We start from the raw sequence: 6,392 nt of genomic DNA, 5'->3' as shown, positions 1-6,392 counted from the left end.
GATTGATATGATCACACGGAAAGACTAAATAACACTATAATAAACATAACACATGGTAAAATAAGATAGGAAGGCATGTTGGATGATAAAAATAATAAAATAATAATAAAAATAACGATACATCAATCGTAAAACAAACGAGGGAATGAACATGAGACAGGAGAAAACCAAGCCTAACAGCGCTGGGAGCTATGCAGGGCTACCAACATGACACAGAGTCAGTGAAGTGCCGACAAAATGAAAAACTAATATCTGACTCATGAAAGTCCCTCGGGCTAATGCAAGAAAAACGAATGACGTTAAAAATGAGAAGCATGTCCGTGGCGTGTGAACGTAAAACAAAATTAATGGAAATAGAAACGCCCGAAGGCGACCAGGCATGCCAACCTAACAAGAATACGCTAACGTATAACGTAATAACTGTTATCGTAATAACAGGACATCAATATAATAAATAACACGGTGTGTGAACCGTGGATACCCAGAAAGTTCATAACGAGAAACAATCAGTATGGAGGACTCATTGTAAAGCGTTAAGAACGACGAGAGAGAGAGAAAGGAGGAGGCCGAGCGCCATAAAAGACCAACGCGGGGTCGTGAAATATAAAAAACTCATAATATAAGCAAAAAAGGGCAAGGCCCCCTCCAAAATCTCAAAACTCAAAGATCTGTTACTTAACTTAGATGGGGTGACGGTAGAGTCCGACATCTTGAGGTAAATCCAGGTAAACCAGCGAAATTCACACGAGGCAAAAAATGTTTGGATAGCGCGTGCTATGAAAAAGGAGTGACGTCACTGGCGTGGGATCGCTAGTAGTAGTAGGATGTTGAACGGCACCTCGCTGTTCGGGGATATTGACAGGAGATATCTAAATGGTGCGAGGCCTCTGGTTGTGATTTATTCACGCCCCAGTATTATACTGACACCTTATTAAGGTGAGCGAGCTGGGTTCAACCTAGCATTCCTATACAAATTTTTCTCTGGTAAATTCATAGCAGTTTTTACCTTAGAAATGATGTAAAAGGAGCATTTCACTGGGCGGCACGGGTCGGAGCCCAGAAATGACAAATTCGGAGATACTTTGTATTTTTCCTAACCATACAAACCTTAGCTATTTACATTGGGTTTACCTTTCGGCGTAGCTGAAATGGCGAGCCATTAGAATTTAACGAGGTTGTATTACCCCCGCGCTAGTTAGCAGGGGGGTAGGGGAGTGGTAGCTAGCTACCCCTCCCCTCCTCACACACTAGTGAACTGCTTTACTTCACTTAGAGGTAGGACTTGTCTTGGGGGACAGGGCTGGCGGGCAAATATGTGTAAATAGCTAAGGTTTGTATGGTTAGGAAAAATACAAATTATCTCCGAATTTGTCATTTGTTCCGTAACCAAAATACAAACCACGCTATTTACTTTGGGTGACTTACCCCTTAGGAAGAGTGGAAAGTCCCCAGCCATACTGGCTTTGGCTTTACCCGGGGACTCAGAATCCGAGTGAGTCGCACTCGAGAAAAGGAGTCCCTGCACCTCACAAGTTCCTTACTCCGCAAGGAAACGTGTGGCCTACATAAGCTTGTGTGTGAAGGAAGAAGTGTGACCCGTCCTAGGCAGTTGACCTGGAGTTCCAGAAGGAACTCTGGGTTAGGACGTTCCCAATACCACCTCGTCATGGTTTGGGGGACGCGACAGTATTGACTCAATACTCGGAACACAAGGAAGCATGGTTTACCTGCAGAGGTTTAAGGTCAGCTATGCAGAGACCAGGATGCTGCTTCCCCAGTAGAGGGGACGATGAAGAAAGAAGTAAGGGCCAGACATACTTCTTTCGTTCATGCAGACTAAAACCTGATAACAATGCCCCCAACCTTCTGCTACCTGTCCAAAAAGGAGCCTGAGGTTAGACTAGCTGTTGTGTAGCCACCACAGAGCGATAGAAACGTATCGATACTCCTGTGGGTCACGTCCTGCAGGAAGCGGGCTGCGAAGGTCATTAGACGCTTCCAGACTCCAGCTTGTAGCACCTGCGTCACAGAGTAGTACTACTCGAAGGCGAGGGACATTGCGATGTATCCGACATCGTGCTGTAGGGTGACGTGACGGAGGAGGGTCTGGATCCAGGTCGAGATGAATGTCCTTGAGTCCGAGCTGAAGAGGTATACTGGTGACTCTCCCCTGTGTCCTTCCTGTGCTCCCAACCCGGCTGCACGTGAGGACAAACTGCAGCTGTTCCCAAAGATAACCCCTCGATTCCTTTACTGGCAAGAAGGAGAAGGTTTGGGTCATCTCATACAGAATGGTGACTCGAAATCATGAAGGAGTTGGACCGAAGGGCCGGAACCCCAAGATTCTGAGTCTAGCAAACAACTCAGGAGCGAACCTGAATGTTGCCTTCCCCTATTCCTTAGAAAGGGCGGAGTCGTACGAGACCAAGAAGATTGCTTACACACTGGCCGAGGCCAGAGTGAGCAGGAGCACCGTCCTCCAAGACGGAATACAATCAGAGGCCTGACGTAATGGTTCTTGAGAAGATCTCTCAAGGGACTAAAAAGTCCGAACCATGCTCCATGGAGGAGGTCTCACTCCGACTGGGGGTAGGGACGTTCGCAGCTTCGCATGAGCGAAGAAAGGTCCAGCGGGAAGGAAAAAGTCCATTCCTTTCAGCCTGAAGGCCAGGGAAAGGCTGAGCGACAGGCTTCACTGCCGAGAGAGCGGAAAGGAGTTTCCTCCCGCCGAAAAGCAATAAGTCCGTTATTGCTGGAGAAGAGGCCTCAAGGGAAGAGGTATCTCTCCCACGACACCAACCACAGAAGACTCTCCACTTCGCCTGGTAGACCCCTGCGGATGACTATCGCAGGTGACACGACCTCCGCTCCGCGACTGTAGCGGGTTGTCTCTTCTTGAGGAGGCGGCGTAGTGTCTCCAGGCGTGAAGCCGAAGCGATGCCACGGCTCGTGAAAGATGTTGTAGTGTGGTTGTTTGAGTAGCCTGTGCCGTGGGAGAAGCTCTCCCGGGAGTTCCGTCAGGGGAAGCAGAGGGTCCGGAAACCGTTCCGCGTATAGTCACAGTGGAGCTCTCAGGGCCATCGAAAGGTTGACAGACAACCTGGTCTTGTTGAGACCCATTCTCAACAGACAACAATTGTGGGAAGACGCAGGCGTCGATGTTGTCCCACCATCACCGGAAAGCATCTTGCCAAAGAGTCTTGGGGTCTGAGACTGGGGGGAAGAACAGCGGAAGCTTGAAGTTCCAGGCTGTCGCGATCAGGTCGCCCAGGCCAGGATTTGCTGGTTACTAAAGGCCAAAGACCCCCAGGTACCCTCTATCTGCGAGGCTCTGCTCAGATAGTCGGAGAGAACATTCCTCTGCCCGGAATGAGCGAGCCGATAGTGGTATTCAGAGGACCTCGGATCATCTCAGTATCTCTACTGCAAGATGCGAAGGTATGAAAATGCGTCCCTTGCTGGTTGGAATACGCCAGTACCATGAAGTCGTCGCGCAGGAACTGTAGGATCTGTAGAGGGGCCAGACTACGGCCCCTAAGCCTGCCTGAAAGATGGAGAGGTATCCTTCAGGACCTGACCATAGGCCTGAACCGGAACATGCCCCCCCCCCCCCCCCCTTTTCTTTGACGAGTCCGAGAACAGCATCAAAATGTGGGGAAAGGACGAGAATATCCACTCCCATCAAGAGGTTCCATAGGTCAACACCCATTGCAGGTCTAAACGTTCCGCTGGTCCCATAGGGGCCTGAAAGTCCGGTTAATCGTTGCTTTGATACCACCGGAACTTGGACCGCCCCACAGGAACTTATCCTGAGGCAACCGTTCGGGACTTTAGACGGGTCAATGAGGAAAAGAGACCCAGGAAACGTTCCAAGGTAGGGCTGAAAGCTCTGCTTGACTGAGAACAGGTACTGCGACTCTCCTCAGCCTTGCCACAGTCAACTGAAGGGAAGGCTCGGAGAAGGAGGCAACAGCATCTGGCGTCCCCAGGCGGTCACCCATCCAAGTACTGACCAGACCCAACGCTGCTTAACTTCGCTGATCGGACGAGAAGCGGTGTTTCCAACGTGGTAAGGCCGTTGACTCAATATCATGGCTAGATACTCCAGATGTTGAGGCAGAAGTAGAGAAGGCTCCTAGCAAATTACCATGATCCCTCACTCATGGTAAGGACCCGGAAGCTTGTCCCGGCGTTGAAGAAGGTCGAACCCAAGCCTACCGGAGTTTACCAGACCTCCAAAAGGCGAAGGAGGCAGAATCCTGCTCCTGAGCGGCCATGAGGAAAGCAGGGAGAGTTCTCTGGGGAAAAACCTGCGATGCCGCGGCGGGATCGCCACACCGCATCTTAAGTCTAGGCTGAATTCCAAGAGCTTTCTGGAAGATGGATGGAATGGAAACTCGAAGTACCCATCCTTCAGATCCAGGGCCTAAGGAGTCCTGCCGCCTCGTTACCAGTCTGATCGATCCTGGTGCTCCACGCTGGACGAAGTTTGTTCGACAAACTTGATCAGAGCTGAGAGGTCGACGACGGAATTCCCGTCTCAGATGCTTTCCTACGAGAAAGGATCGACTGAAGAAGCCGGGGGGACCTTCTCCTAAGGCATGGATCATTCTGCCCAAACGGGCAAAACTCTTGCCGACCCCATGGCATAGAGGTTCAGTGACACTGAATTCACTGACAGAGACGGAGAGATGGTAAGAGTGAGGCGCGATATCCTTGGCTGATCACGGAGATCGTGCAGGAATCAGCATCGGGAAGCTGTTATCCGGATGAGTAACCTTAGGCATCCTCCCAGCGTGAGACCTGCAAGGGGGGGGGGTGCCAATCCTAGAGTTTGTGAACTCTGCCGCTCCCTCTAGGATTATGCCCCCCCGGGAGAGCCTCCCGTGCTACCTGTCCCTGACAGGAGGGGACTGCTATTGGACACCTTGTCTTAGCTGCCGTAGCCGGTCCGATAACTTAGGCCGACGAGGCTGAAAGAAGAGGCGCTGGAGGCCTGCAGGGTCTGGAAGAAAGCGCCTTGGAGGAGTGAAAACGGAAGTCGACTTCCTCCGCACAACCGCTGTCCATGTCTCTGTCCTTGGGCACAAACAAGCTCTTCCCAAGGATGGAAGAGTGTCTGAGCTTGTCGACATCCACGGATGAGACACCCGAGAGGAAGCCCTCGGTCACTGCGTCTAGATGGTCCAGCATCGAGCTTGCCCGCAAGTTCGAAACTTATCGACGAAACGCCAAGGTGCTTGAGCCCGAGAGGAAGAAAGTACCCATGATCTTCCTGGAGCTTCCTTGTACAAAACCTCGGGTCGCAACCGAGGAGGGAAAGGACCTGGTAAGCCCCTTCCACAAGATGGAGAAGAGGAAGGGCTAAACCAGTCACCCCTTGCCCGACGGAGAAATCTCGAACGGAAAGCTCCCTGGCAAGACCCTTCCAGGGAATGACGAGGAAGGGCTAACCCAGGTTCTGGAAAGAAGAATGTTGCTCAGACCTCCCTGAAGATTCTTCCTGCTCTTGCATGTGCCATGCTCTGCGTTTACGGGGTGAAGACCGTGTTCTGGAAATACGCTCCAGAAGACTCGTCAGGCTGGCCATGTTGCGAAACCCCGACGGGAATCGCGATCGCAATCGCCCTGGCGCTCGCGCGATGGTAAATCAATGGTTTGCGCGTGGCCGAACGTGGAAGCGCCCATGCGCGGGCACGCAGGAGCGCAGACGAAAGTGTGCGAGGGAGCGCAGAAGGAGGGCGAGCGTGGTTGGAAGGGCGAGAGCTGGTGGTCGGAATCCGAAAGTTCACAGGCGAGCGATGTCCCGAAGGCGAGCAATGGATACTGCAGGAATCGAGCCGACGTTCGCGCGATGGAACACCGTCGGTTCGCGAGATGGAACACCGTCGGTTCGCACGATGGAACACCGTCGGTTCGCGCGATGGAACACCGTCGGTTCGCGCGACGGAACACCGTCGGTTCGCGCGCGGGCGAACATTGGACAGCATGTGCACGGGTGCGCGGGCGAACATTGGACCGCATGTGCACGGGTGCGCGGGCACGTGGGCGTGCGGTCGCGCGGGCACGTGGGCGCGCGAGTGAGCGCAGGCGGTCGGGAGACCGATGGCGCGTAGGCGGGCGATGGCGCGTCGACGAGCGATGGCGCGTCTTGGCGAGCGATGGCCCGTAGGCGAGTGAAGGCGCGTTGGCAAGCGATGGCGCGTCGGCAAGCGACGGCGCGTTGGCGAGCGGTGGTGCGTTAACAAAACGCTAGCGCGCAGGCGAAGAATCGCGCGGGCGCGTAGGCGATCGCTAACGCGTAAGAGACTAGGGATGGTTAACGCGCATCGCACTAAACAGAAGGCGCGCAGGTGCATCAGAAAGGTGAGCGCTGAAGCGAGCTGTCAATC

General features: G+C 53.0%; 1 non-coding gene across 1 annotated transcript; it reads right to left on the bottom strand.

Moving 5' to 3' along the window:
- Positions 1–3,964: 3,964 nt before the first annotated feature.
- On the bottom strand, positions 3,965–4,083 carry LOC137629994 (5S ribosomal RNA). The gene has a single exon (XR_011041625.1). It is a non-coding gene; the product is annotated as a 5S ribosomal RNA (ribosomal RNA).
- Between the last annotated feature and the right edge of the window lie 2,309 nt (positions 4,084–6,392).

Source organism: Palaemon carinicauda, chromosome 2 (assembly GCF_036898095.1).
Source record: "Palaemon carinicauda isolate YSFRI2023 chromosome 2, ASM3689809v2, whole genome shotgun sequence".
Taxonomy (NCBI): domain Eukaryota; kingdom Metazoa; phylum Arthropoda; class Malacostraca; order Decapoda; family Palaemonidae; genus Palaemon; species Palaemon carinicauda.
Note: the sequence above shows the minus strand (reverse complement) of the source record. Positions and strands in the feature narration are given on the sequence as shown.